The sequence below is a fragment of the Muntiacus reevesi genome, chromosome 8 (assembly GCF_963930625.1).
Source record: "Muntiacus reevesi chromosome 8, mMunRee1.1, whole genome shotgun sequence".
NCBI classification, from domain to species: Eukaryota; Metazoa; Chordata; class Mammalia; order Artiodactyla; family Cervidae; genus Muntiacus; species Muntiacus reevesi.
In genome coordinates this window covers 65,227,206-65,241,944 of record NC_089256.1, presented here as the reverse complement: position 1 = coordinate 65,241,944, position 14,739 = coordinate 65,227,206, and the positions used below count along the sequence as shown (strand labels likewise).

The 14,739-nt window shown below is 42.3% G+C and overlaps 1 pseudogene; it reads right to left on the bottom strand.

Moving 5' to 3' along the window:
- Window positions 1-1,685: 1,685 nt before the first annotated feature.
- LOC136173529 (large ribosomal subunit protein uL5-like) lies at window positions 1,686-3,289 on the bottom strand (annotated as a pseudogene).
- Window positions 3,290-14,739: the final 11,450 nt, after the last annotated feature.

Below are 14,739 nucleotides of genomic sequence, written 5' to 3'. Positions count from 1 at the left end.
AAGGAGTCTTATAACCCAAGCTAGACTAACTGGAGATTTTCCCTATGGTTTTTGTGCTTGGAGCTGCAGAGGCATTACCTTCCCAGTCTCTTCCTTACTTTTCTCCCACACTGTGCCACCCTGAACCAGGGATGGAACTCATGCCCCTTGCAGAGGAAGCAGTGTCTTAACCCTTGAACCTCCAGGGAACCGCCTGTACTGCAATCTTATAAGAGAACCAAAGTAAGATTTTTCAGGATTTTGATTAATTTCAGAATTTAGTAGTACAGGTTTTCTAGATTTATGGTCCATTTTTCTCCAGGATCTCTACACAAACTATTTTAAAAATAAACTTTGTTTTTAGAGCAGTTTTTTGTTTCATAGCAAAATGGAGCAAAAAGTACAGAGAGTTCCCATATACCTCCTGTCCCCACACATGCATAGTCTCCCCCACCATCAACATTGTGAATTAGAGGGGTAAATTTGCTGTCATCAGTGAGCCCACTTATCACCCAAAGTCCATAGTCCATAGGGATCACTCTTGGTATCTTGCATTCCATGACAAATGTGTAATGGTGTGTATCGACCATTAGAATATAATACAGAACAGTTTTAACTGCCCTGTAAATCCTCCATGTTCTACCTATTCATCTCTTCCTCTCCCCTCTTCCTTAGTAACCACCGATCCTTTCATTATCTCCATACTTTAGACATTTCCAAAATGTAATACAGTTGAAATCATGTCATTTTAGATTGGATTCTTTTACTCAGTGATGTGTATTTAAGGTTCTTCCACATCTTTTCATGGCTTGTAGCTCATTGTTTTTAAGTGCTGAAGAATATTCCATTGTCTAGATGTGCCACACTGTATTTAACCATTTACCTAATGAAGGACATCTTTGTTGCTACCAAGTTTTGGCAATTATAAATAGAGCTTTGGAAAACACCTGTGTGCCAGTATTGTGTGGACATAAGTTTCAACTCACCTGGGTAAACATTAAGGAGCCACAATTGGTGGATCATATGCTAAGACTATGTTTAATTTTACAAGAAACTGTCAAATCATCTCCCAAAGTTGGCTGTACCATTTTGCATTCCCCCCAGTAATGAAGGAAAGTGCCTGTTGCTCCACATCCTGCTAGTGTTTGATACTGTCAGGGTTTTGGATTTTGTCCATTCTAATGCATGTGTAGTGATTTTAATTTTAATTTGCAATTTTAAACTTAATTTGCAATTTCCTAATGATCTATAATGTTGAACATCCATCTTTTCCTATTCTTATTTGCCACCTGCATCTTTTTTTTTTCTTTTTTACTGAAAAACTTTTGTCGGCTTTGTTTTAATTTTTTATTTTTGTTGGCTTGGGTCTTGATTGCTGTGAGCAATCAGCTTCTGTGAGCCGGGGCCACTCTTCACTGTGGTGCGTGGACTTATTGCAGTGGCCCCCCCATTGCAGAGCACAGGCTCTGGGTGAGTGGGTTTCAGTAGCTGTGGCACATGGACTTAGTTGCTCAGTGGCACATGGACTTCTCCCAGTCCAGGATTCAAATCCGTGTCCCCTGCATTGGCAGGCAGATTCCTATTTAGTGTACCACCAGGGAAGTCCTATTGGCTCCTTCATAATTGAATCTTTTCATTAATATATACCTGACATATTATATTAGTTTCAGGTATACTTTCTTGGCCTTTCAGAAAGAAACAGGAATTTATTTGCCAGGAATGATGATCCCATCATACTTCTGCTGAAAGCAGCGCACGGCCTATATTCTAAGTCTGTGTTTGTGCCCAGTGCAGCCTGTTCTGCCCTTCTGTGATGCTGAAACCTGGCCTACCCAACACCACACATAAGCCCAGACCCTAGACGCCAGTGCTTGGGTCACATTTGATTGCCAGATTGATGTGTTGCTGGATCCCCAAACCAAAGTTTCCAGTATCTGAGCAGTTCTTTTTTTCTTAACTTACACTTCTGTGCCTTTAGACCTCTCTCCAGGATTTCTTCTCCCTTGGCCACACAATGGATGGCAATCTTTTCATTTCTCCTGATACCAAAGGACCTGATGGTATCTAGCTTTGGCAAACACAGGGGTCTGGCCTATGGGCTGCTCCTGCCCTGAGGCTGCCCAGGTCAGCCAGTGTCTGCTCTCCCTGCCAGGGATGTTGAGGCAGAGCTTACAGATGGGAAGTCCCCACATGGGGCTCTCCTTTCCACTCTGATTCCGAGCTGTGATGGAAAACAGGAAGAGTATCTGTGTATCTTCTTTAGTGAAGTGGCAGGATGTTGGCCCATTTTTTAATCAAGTGGTCTTTTAATTGCTGAATTTTAAAGATTCTTTGCCTGTTTTAGATAGTAGTTCTTTATCAAATGTGTCTTTTGCAAACATTTTCTTCCTGTCTGTGGCTTGTCTTCTCATTCTCTTAGTAGTATCTTTTGCAGAGATATTATCCTTTTTTTTTTTTTTTTTCACTCAAGAGATAGTTCAGGGCTTCCCTTGTGGCTCAGTGGTGAGAAATCTGCCTACCAATGCAGAAGACACTGCTTTAATTCTTGGCCTGGGAGGATCTTACATGCCTTGAAGCAGCTAAGCCCATGTGCCACAATTATTGAGCCTGAGCTCTAGAATCCAGGAACCACAAATACTCAGCCCACGTGCCATAACTACTGAAGCCTGTGTGCCCTAGCCAAAAATAAACAAATAAATAAAATTATTTTTTTTAAAAAAGGAATAATCGTTTCAACTGAGAGGATGGCTAGAAGATCCTTGCTTTCATAAAATGTACATTTTAATGGAGAAAATGACAATAAATAAATAATTGAATAGACATATGACAGGCTTTTATGTGGAGATAGTTCCTGGGGAGAAAATTTAAACAGGGTAAGGAGTTAGAGAGTGACTAGAGAAAAATCACTCTAGTTACTATGTGGACCTAGCTAGCAGAGCCCAAAGTGGAATCAACTGTAGTGGGAGCCAGAAGAGGTGGGGAAGCCAGGTAGTCATCTGTTGCATTCATACAAGCAAGATATATGTGGGTATGGACGAGGTTGGATGCTGTGCAGGTAATGAGGAGTATCCACATTCTAGACACTACGTTTGCTTGGGGTTTTTTTTGGCCACACCATGTGTCTTGTGGGAAGTGGGATGTTAATTCCCCAACCAGGGTTTGAACCTGGGTCCTTAGCAGTGAGAGCACGAAATTTAACCACTGGACTCCCAGGAAACACCCTGGACATTAGTTTAAAGTGGAGCTGAATCCTATCCATTGAACCATTGATGGATGTCTCTCTCACACACACAAAAAGTGGAGCCGACATACTTGCTCATGGATTGGGTGTAAGAGAAATCAGTGATTCAGGGATGAAAGCTAGGTTTGGGCCTAAGCTATCAAGTGAATGGTGGTAAGACTGGGAGGGGAGTGGGAAGGAGTAGGGAAGGAACCGAATAGGCAGGGACCAGGCCTGGGCATGGGACCCTCAAGTGAAAATTCGGGTGGCCAACAGGCCACTGTGATTCAGCTAAAAAAGTTAAGGTTGGTGCTATGCAAATTTGTGACTCTTCCACAGAGGAGAGCATGCTGGACATCTGTGCAGGCCTTCCAGATTCTTCCCCCACGCCACTCCACCCTACTCCCTGCCCCCATACAGACTAATCCATAGGGATTAAGTCAGTGGACTCCAACCTTCTGGTGTCCAGCTGGATTCAGCCGCTGGCAGCACATCAGAAGAAGGGAGAGCAAGGTGGGGTGACTTATTCCCCAGTTCCCTCCCCTGTTCCCCTTAGCTGCCTGAGCCCCTCCATGAAAATTTACAGCGCCTGTCAGGCAGGCCTCCACACAGCTGTCTCTCTAGACGCCGTCACTGCCCCCTCTCTTTACGCCCTTCTAGTCCTGGGGGAGCAGAGCCCCTCCCCCTGCTAACCTCATACTACTGCTGTCCGTGAAGTGAAGTGTTAGTTGTTCAGTTATGTCTGACTCTTTTTGCCCCCACGAACTGTAGCCTGCTAGGCTCCTCTGTCCATGGGATTCTCCAGGCAAGAATACTGGAGTGGGTTGCCATTTCCTTCTCTAGGGGATCTTCCTGACCCAGGGATCAAACCTGGGTCTCCCTCATTGTAGGCAGATTCTTTATCACCTGAGCCACCAGGGAAGCCCCACTGCTGTCCTTATGCCTTTACAAATCATCCCTGTAGTGAGCCCTACTTGAATTACTGTAATTTCAGTGAGCCATCTGTTTCTCGTTGAGTCCTTGACTGAATTTAAAACCCTGAGACTGGGTACTTCCCTGGTGGTCCAGTGGTTGAGACTCTGGGCTTCCACTGCAGGAGGTGCAGTTTCAATCCTCGGTCAGGGAACTGAGACCTCACATGCTGAGTGGCACGGCCAGAAAAAACAATTCATTAAAAAACTCCTGAGATTGGATAAGATCACTTAGGGAGTGAGAAGAGATAGAAGAGAGATTTGTGGACTGACTCCTAGGATTATCTTATTTAGAGGCTGGAAAGAGGAGGTGTATTTTCCAAAGGGAGGTCAGAGGGCCAGGAAGAAAATCAGGAATTTGTGGTGATGTCTGGGTAGCAGCTCTGGGAAGACAAGTTGCAAGAAAGGGCTAGCCCACAGGTGGGTCAGCGGTAAAGAATCCGCCTGCCAATGCAGGAGACATGTCTCGGATCCCTGGTCCAGGAAGACCCCACGTGCTGCAGAGCAACTCGGCCCATGTGCCACAACTACTGAAGCCTTCCCCATGCTGCAGAGCCCAAGCTCCACAACAAGAGAAGCCACTGCAATGAGAAGCCCCTGATTGGCAACTAGAGAAAAGATGCTGCCCTGGGATTCCTGGAACCTCTGGTTATCCTTGCTTGTCGTTCCTGATGCCTTAGGTATGGGAGGGAGAGAAGCAGAGAAAAAACACCACGGAACACACACAGGCACACACAGTTACACCTGCCTCAGGAACTGTTCTGTGATTATGGCCAGGGCAGCAGCTATTTCATATTCACCCGAATGTTGAGGACGTGATATTACAATGGCAGCTTAGTGGTTTTCTGGATGAATAAATTTTTTTTTTTTTAATGGCTTATACGCTATGCTTTTGGTGCATGAAGGCCCCTTTACAGACTTGACCACTAATTCCTTGAATTGCCCTATTATAATATGTCTCTGATTATGCTTTTGTATACTATGTAATGCCTGGGTGTGAATGTACTTATTTTTTTTTCCCAAACAGGATTGTATTGAGAAGATGACAACATAAACTCTGCAGAAACAAACACTGTGGATTTTGGTCACTTGAGCTCTAGAACCATTAGATAAATCTATTTCTACTGTACTTCTAAGAACAATCCTCTTTGTTTAAAGTGTGAAACTGCTCATCACTAATATTTTGGTGTCATTCCCAGAAAGCATGCTTTTATGTAATTGGCAAGTTTTTGCAAAGGCTATTCGCTATTTGCAGCCTCTGTATTAGTGTGCTTGACTGATTTCCTCAGCTCTGTTTATCCTATCCTGACTCAGTACAGGTGAAAAAAATCTTCTACAAGGTGAAATTCGAATCCTGGTTGTGCCAACTTCACAAGCTATGACCTTGTGAAAGATCTTAACTGCTGTAAGTCTTAGTCTCCTTATCTATAAAATGGGATTAATAGTATAGTCGATCCTCATTACTTACAGATTTCACATTCTGGTTTTTTTATTCATTTATTTTTGGCTGCGCTGGGTCTTCATAACTGCTTGTGGGCTTTCTCTAGTTGCAGCAAGCAAAGGTTACTCTTTAGTTGCAGTGTGCAGGCTTCTCTTGCTGCAAGAACGGCCTCTAAGGCATGCAGGCTTCAGTAGTTATGGCGCATGGGCTTAGCTGCCCTGTGGCATGTGGAATCTTCTTGGACTAGGGATCAAACCCTTGTCCCCTGCAATGGCAGGCGAATTTGTAACCACTGGACCACCAGGGAAGTCCAAGATTTCATATTTCCGAATTCATCTACTTGCTAGAGTTTATCTCTGACTCCAAGATCAATACTTGAGGCACTTGTGTAGTCATTCACAAGCACGTGCAGTGCAATGAAAAATTTGAGTTGCTCAACATGTGTCTTCCCAGCTCAGTTCAGACTGTAAACAAGTAATCTTTTTATGGTCTGTTTAGTGCCATGGTTTTTTTTGTGTGTGTGCTTTTTCTTGTGATTTTGCTATTTAGAATGACTTCCAAGCATAGTGGTGAAGTGCTGTCTGATATTCTTGGTACAAGAAGGCTGTGAGGTGCCATACAGGAAAAATACAGTGTTAGATAAGCTTTATTCAGGCATGAGTTATGGTGCAGCTAGTTGTTAGTTCAGTGTTAATGAATCAACAATGTATATTAAATAAGGCATCTTTAAATAGAACAGGGAACTTTCCAGGTGGTACTAGTGGTACATGTCTCCAGTGCAGGAGACATGAAAGATGTGGGTTCGATCCCTGGGTTGGGAAGATTTCATGCAGGAGGGGCAGCCCACTCCAGTATTCTTGGTTGGAGAACCCCATGGACAGAGGAGCCTGATGGGCTACAATTTGTAGGGTCGCAGAGAGTCAGACACGACTAAAGTGACTTAGCACACACACATGTGCAGGAACAAACAGAACACACCTAAAACAAATATGTGTTCATTGGTTGATGAAAATGTAATCAGAGGCTTGCAGGAACCTAATCCTGTATTTCCTTTAGGAGAAGTGGTTCAGAATAGTGGCTAATTCAGTGTTTGCAGAGACTTTATAAAAGATAGTTAGGGTTAGGATTAGGGTGTACCTTAAAGACCTCCTTTTACCTTATGTGCTTGCATGCTAAGTTGCTTCAGTTGTGTCCAACTCTTTGCGACCCCATGGACTGTAGCCCACCAGGTACCTCTGCGCTTTTTGCCTTAATTACCTCATTAAAGAATGTATCTCCAAATACAGGTACATTCCGAGATCCTGGGGATTAGGACTTCAACATATAAATGTGGGGGGGACCCAGTTTAGCTCGTGACACCATCTATCCATCTTCATCTCCCACACCTGTTTCTCTAGCCAGATTTCCAAACTGGCCATTCATTACTCCCTGAGGTTTCCTTGCCAGGTTTTGGGACTTTGTTCATAATAATGCAACCTTACAGCATCCCCTATTTCTGCATGTCTAAGTCAGATCTACTTTTCAAAGACAAGATTACTGACAAGTGCTCATTAAGGAGGTAATTAAGTTAAATGAGGTCTTTAAGACTCATTGGTCCTAATCCAATATGACTGATGTCCTTATAAGAAGAGAAACTTGGGACAGAGACATGGATGCACACAGAGGAAGGACCATGTGAAGGCAGAGATAGAAGGTGGTCGTCCAGCCAAGGAGAGAGGCCGACACCTTGATCTTGGATTTCTCTGCCTCCAGAACTATGAGAAATACATTTCTGTTATTTACAGTTGACCGTTGAACAATAAGGGTTTGAACTGCTTGCGTCCACTTACATGTGGATTTTTTTCAATAGTAAACACTGCAATACTACACAATTCTCAGTTGGTTGAATTCCAGGTGCAGAACCACATATATGGATGAATCTTGTGTAGGGAGGACTACCTATAAATTATACCTGGATTTTTGAATGCACAGAGGGTAGGTGCCCCTAATTCCTACCTTGCTCAATGGTCAACTGTATTAAGCTACACAGCTGATAGTATTTTGTTATAGCAGCCCAAATGGACTGAGACACCAGGCAAAGGACTTTGGGTTGGCTTCTGTAGTTAGTAGGGATACTGAATTTTTTAAAGAGTGATCCATGTTGTCCTTCAAGAAAGGAACTGGAACCATTTTCTGAAGAGAATGAGCTAAAAAGGGAAGCCAAGACTGGAATATATAGATTTGAGAGTCATTTGCCTGTGGGAAGCTGGGTAAATGATCACTGTTAGAGAAATTCTTACAGGTTTATACATCTATAGTTGAGAGTTTTATAATATGGTTTATTGTTGGGCTCTGTTATAAAAACCTTTTCAGGATAGTAGTGTAATAAGAAAGTCAAAGAGTCTGGGACAAGACTGGGCAAACATTCTCTAACCAAAAAAAGATACTGCCTGAGTTCAGGAAAACCTTTTGCTTGTTTGAAACTTTTCTGTGGGGCCATGAGGACTCTGAAAGGCAGCAGTGGCCCCTTGAGCATGAGATTTCCTGAGGTTATCATTGCAGATATGAAATACTGAGATCTAGCTTGTGAAAATAAATAACAGGGGTCTAGCAATCATTCACCTGAGAGTTCTGAGCTTATGTATGTGCCTGGACAAGAGGTAGCAAACAAAAACTTATTTCAGTTTGTATCTTTTTATTCCATTTTGTTTTTGGCCATAGAAACCCAGTTTCTATGGATACTGAAACAATGATTGCATGAGTTTACAAAATAGATAATAAAAGCCCAAACTAGTATCTATGTTTATAGTAAGGAGGGTATAGTTTGGAGAAGTACTGTAGGGTGATATTGATATGACATAGTAACTAATTGGACCTGAAGATACAGAGGAGAGAAACTGAGATTTCTTAGAATAATTTGGAGCTTGAATTTTGAAAGAGCAGAATAATTTCACTTTTGGACATGGTGAGTGTGAGGTGTTTTTCCAACTGGGGCATGTGAATGCAAAAGTCTAGCAGGCCAAGACTGGATTTGAGAGCCCTTTGCCTGTGGGTGACAGATGAAGCCAAAGGAACAGATATCAGGAGTCTGCACACTGGAGGAAGGTAGACGCTGTGAACAGCTGTTCCCTGGTTACAGTGGAAGGAAATGGAGGCACAGGAGTGGTTGGAGATATTAGAAGAAAACCAGGACACAAACCACTAGGAAAGGAACAAGTGATATGGTTAAGTTTGGAAAGAGATGGCTAGGTGAAACTACATAGGAATAGGGTTTAAGTGGAGAATGTTCATGACAGATGAATTTGATTTCAGAGACATGAAAGGCTAGCTCATCTTAGGGAACAGGAAGGGAATTTAGAAGAATAGAGAATGTCTGGAAAAAGGTACCACGAGGAATACAATAGGAAGTAAATAAAGATGAGCAAGAGGAGTGCTGATCCCAGTAAGAATTCAGTTGATATTCTCTAGGGTAAAAGTATAAGGGAAAATTGTATGGTTTCCTGATGCTTCCATTAATGCTTTGCAGCTGTTTTAATCAGCATTTTTTTCAGTTGCAAGTGACAGAAATCTCAATTCAAAATAAATTAAAGAATAAGGGAAATGTATTGGCTTACATCACAGCAAAGTCTGAAGAGTATAAGAATTTATGGCATGGCTAAATCCAATGCCTCAAACAATATCATCAAAACTGTATTTTACTCTTTGGACTTCCCTGGAGGTCCAATGGTTAATACTCCATGCTGCCAATGCAGGGGGCATGGGTTTGATCCCTAGTCAAGGAACTAAGATCCCCTCATGCCATACAGCGCCGCCAAAAAAAAAAAAAAAAAAGGACAACAGTGAAAACTATGTTTTTCTACATTGTTTGCCTCCACTTTCCTAAGTATCCACTGACAGCCCCAAGAATACAGTCTACCTGCTTAAGCAAGTCCATACAAAAAAAAAAAAATTTCTCGCCAAATTTTCCAGCCTAACCTTGATATAAACTACAGTTGGTCCAACTTGGGTAGTGTGACCAACACTGGGCTAATTGCTGGGGCCAAAAGGATGGGATAGTTTGATTGCTTGGGTCTGAGTCATATACTCACCTCTGAAGTCACGAATTACATAAACCCAAAGTGGAAAAGCGGTGGTTTTCAAAGGAATACTGGTTAGGTAAAATACCAGGTCCACTACAGACTGGAATATGAGTGGAGAAAACAGATGGTAGATTAGTACCTGTACAAAAACAACTCCCTAATCTCAAATGCTTCAAGCAACAAAGATTTCTTTCTCCTATTGCTCCATGTTCATTGCAGGTTGGTTGGGGCTACTTTTCTCACTCAGAGTATGTTGTTGGTCATGGAGGCAGAAGGAAAGAAAATATGGCAAAGGAAGCATTATCTCTTTTTAAAAGTTTTTTATTGTATATTGGAGTACAATTGATTAACAATGTTGTGTTAGTTTCTGGTTTACAGCAAAGTGATTCAGTTACACACATACGTGCATTTTTTTCTTTTGCAAATTCTTTTCCCACTTCAGTTCAGGTCAGTTCAGTTCAGTCCCTCAGTCATGTCCAACTCTTTGCGACCCCATGAACTGCAGTACTTAGGTTAATACATAATATTGAACAGTTCTGTGTGCTATACAGTAGGTCCTTTTTGGTTATATTATTTTATTTAAAAAATTTTTTACCTTTTTATTTTATATTGCAGTATAGCTGATTAACAACGTTGTGATAGTTTCAGGTGGACAGCAAAGGGACTCAGCCGTACATACACATGTATCCATTTCCCCCCAAACTCCTCTCCCATCCAGGCTGCCAGATAACATTGAACAGAGTTCCCTGTGCTATACAGTAGGTCCTTTTTGGTTATCTGTTTTAAATACAGTAATGTGTACAAGTCCATCCCAAATTTCCAATCTATCCCTATCCCCAGCCTTCCTGCTAGTAACCATAAGTTCATTCTCTAAGTCTGTGGGTCTGTTTTATAAATAAGTTAATTTGTATCATTTTTTAGACCCCACATATGTGATATCATGTGATATTTGTCTGTCTCTGTCTGACTTACTTCACTTAGTATGACAATCTCTAGGTCCATCCATGTTGCGGAAATAACATTATTTTGTTCTTTTTTATGGCTTAGTAGAATTCCATTCAGAGAAGGCAATGGCAGCCCACTCCAGTACTCTCGCCTGGAAAATCCCATGGACGAAGAAGCCTGGTAGGCTGCAATCCATGGGGTCGTGAAGAGTCGGACACAACTGAAGCGACTTAGCAGCAGCAGCAGCAGTATTCCATTATATATGTACACATCTTCTTTATCTATTCATTATCAGTTGACATTTAGGTTGAGGAAGCATTACCTCTTAAAGCTTCTTCCTGGAAATGAGACTTTTCACAATTACATTTTGTTGGCCAGAGCAGAGAGGGTAGAGAAGTGAGACTCTACCAGTTACCTAGACGTAAGAGAACTGGAAGTTTTGCAGATGGTCCTAATGATGACCCCAGGAACTACCAAGTTTGAAATACTGGCCGAGAGAAGATGGCAGAGAAACCAAGATAAGAGAGAATCTAAAATCTTTGGAATGTCCAGGAGCCGTGAGAGAAGAAAATAATGCAAGAAAAAAGCCTGTGGGGTAAGTGACTAGAAAACAAAGGAATAAGGAAAGTCCCATTTGATAACAGTAGGAGAGTGCCAGAAAGCTTGGGGGCTATTATCATATCTCACTTCATAGCTTGTCACAGAAAAGTTCATTGAAACTTGGTAGGGTAGATTGAATTGAAGCTGGACCAGTCTCCTTGGGTGAGCAGATATCAAGGATAAAGATCCAGCTGTTGGCACTGGGAGAACGTCTAGCCAGGCAGGCAGAACATAGTGGTCAGGAGATACATGAACCTTTAAAATTCAGGGTCCAAGAGAATGATCAGCCTCAGCATGGATGTGGCTGCTGGATTCTCGACAGAAGTAGTGTTCAGATTGAAGACGACACAGAAAGGCAGGTTTTATGTGCCAGAAAAATTTGTTACAGATAAAACCCCAGCCTTGAGCTGGGGGAGGAGCAAGGTCAGGACCCCTGGAGGCCTGTGGGGACAGAAGACTGTCACAGGTCTTAAACACAAGGGAGCAAGATGAAAACCATTTTTATCCCTTGGTAACTTCTTGACATCAAGTCAAACCTCAGTTTCTAGAACTGAGAAAAAAGGTCAGAGTTCAACCGCAGGAAGATCTATTTACTTTCAGATCAGTTCAGTTCAGTTCAGTCGCTCAGTCATGTCCGACTCTATGTGACACCATGGACCACGGCATGCCAGACCTCCCTGTCCATCACCAACTCCCGGAGTTTACCCAAACTCGTGTCCATCAAGTTGGTGATGCCATCTAACCATCTCATCCTCTGTTGTCTCCTTCTCCTTCTGCCCCCAATCCCTCCAGCAACAGGGTGTTTTCAAATGAGTCAGTTCTTAGCATCAGGTAGCCAAAGTATTGGAGTTTCAGCTTCAACATCAGTCCTTCCAATGAACACCCAGGACTGATCTCCTTTAGGATGGACTTATTGGATCTCCTTGCAGTCCAAGGAACTCTCAAGAGTCTTCTCCAACACCACAGTTCAAACGCATCAATTCTTTGGCACTCAGTTTTCTTTATAGTCCAACTCTCACATCCATACATGACCACTGGAAAAACCATAGCCTTGACTAGATAGATCTTTGTTGGCAAAGTAATGTCTCTGCTTTTTCATATGCTGTCTAGGTTGGTCATAACTTTCCTTCCAAGGAGTAAGCACCTTTTAATTTCATGGCTGCAATCACCATCTGCAGTGATTTTGGAGCCCAGAAAAATAAAGTCAGTCACTGTTTTCACTGTTTCCCCATCTATTTGCCATGCAGTGATGGGACCAGATGCCATGATCTTCGTTTTCTGAATGTTGAGCTTTAAGCCAACTTTTTCACTCTACTCTTTCACTTTCTTCAAGAGGCTCCTTGGTTCTTCTTCACTTTCTGCCATAAGGGTGGTGTCATCTGCATATCTGAGGTTATTAATATTTCTCCCAGCAATCTTGATTCCAGCTTGTGCTTCATCCAGCCTAGTGCTTCTCATGAGGTACTCTGCATATGAGTTAAATAAGCAGGGTGATAATATACAGCCTTGACATACTCCTTTTCCTATTTGGAACCAGTCTGTTGTTCCATGTCCATTTCTAACTGTTGCCTCTTGTTCTGCATACAGGTTTCCCAAGAGGCAGGTCAGGTGGTCTGGTATTCCCAGCTCCTTCAGAATTTTCCACAGTTTATTGTGATCCACACAGTCAAAGGCTTTGGCATAGTCAATAAAGCAGAAATAGATGTTTTTCTGGAACTCTATTGCTTTTTCAATGATCCAGCAGATGTTTGTAATTTGATCTCTGGTTCCTCTACCTTTTCTAAAACCAACTTGAACATCTGGAAGCTCATAGTTCACATATTGTTGTAGCCTGGCTTGGAGAATTTTGAGCATTACTTTTGAGCTTTCCAAATGATGATACAAAGTTTCTCAAAGCCGTTGACCATGGAACGTCAGGGCAGGATCAATGAGTGAGCATTACTGCTCCAGCTGGCAAGGAGAGGAGGCATGTGAAGATTAAGCAATTATATTGGTCCTCAGAAGAATTGTGAGGTTAGAATGTTGGGAAGTTTGTATGCAGCTTTTGAGGTTGATGGTGGTAGATAGGGTAGACAGAAAGACTAAAATCCTGAAATGATCAAGGAAAGTGGAGAGTATCCTGAATTTCCATAAATAATTAGAGAAGGTGGGGGAAGGGATGTGTAAGTGAATGGCTTGGGCTTCCTTCCAAAACACATATGGTACTGAGAGCAGTGGTGGAGAAAAAGTAGGAAGTAACAATGAAATAAAATATACCAATGCCTCTTTACCCTGTGAGCAATGAGGAAACACAATGGGATGTGACCTATGTTAGAGATGACAGTGGTATTGGTGGAAAACCAAACTCTAATCATAGTGAATCATGAACTATATTTAAGATAAACCATGTTCAAGGATGTAGGGGAGCTTGTTGATCCTAGAATGGGGAGTTCCTAATGCCCAAAAGTAGATCTTAGTTTTAATTAAAGGCCAGGCAGAGAGGTGTGAGAATGGATGGAACTGAAGTATGAAAGAGGGGATCTGGTAGCGAGAACGTGGTTGTGTAATTACAGAAATAGAGCATTACAGAACTGTATTTGCCCTAATATCCTTTTCTGTCTCTTTTCATGGACATAGGCATTGCCTTTACACTTTAGTTTTAAAACCAAAAAATATTAATGGTGTTTTCCCATTAGTGAGTTACCCAGACAAAATTATAAAATAGGTTCAAGTATGTGACTGGATTGGGCTTCGCAGGTGGCTCAATGGGAGAGAACCCTCCTGCCAATGCAGGAGACAAAAGAGACATGGGTTTGATCCCTGGGTTGGGAAGATTCCCTGGAGGAGGGCATGGCAACCCACTCCAATATCCTCGCCTGGACAAAGAAGCCTGTTGGGGTAGTCCATAGGGCTGCAAAGAGTCGGACATGACTGAAGTGACTTAGCACGCAAGCACATGTGCCTGGATTAGGACAAAATAATGGTCCCCCCAAAGGTTTCTGCATTCTAATCCCTGGACCTTTCCATGGCAGAAGGAATTTTGCAGATGCGATTAAGGTTAGGATCTTGATTCTGGGAGATTATTTTAGATTATCTAGGAGAGCACAACATAATCACGAGAGTCCTTATAAAACAGAGGTAGGAGTGTCAGAGTCAGAGAAAGAGATGTATTGACAGAAGCAGAAATCAGAATGATGTGGGACCATGAGCCAAGGGTTGCAGGCAACATCTGAAGCTAAGAAGGACAAAGCATGGGTTCTTCCCTTGACCCTCCAGAAGAAACATGGCGCTGTGAATACCTTGATTTATTCCTCGTAAGATTCAGTTTTGGACTTTTGACCTTTAACAGTATAGGAGAAGAAGTTTGTGTTGTTTTTAAACCATGAATTTTGTGATGCAATGTTACAGCAGTAATAGAAAACTAATCACCATCTAAAGACACGATTAAGGGAAAATCCAGACTCTGACATCCCAATGTCTCCAAGGCAGGAAAACAAGGGCTGGAGTTAGGTGGCAAAATCATGAGAGGTTATCATTTGCTATTCC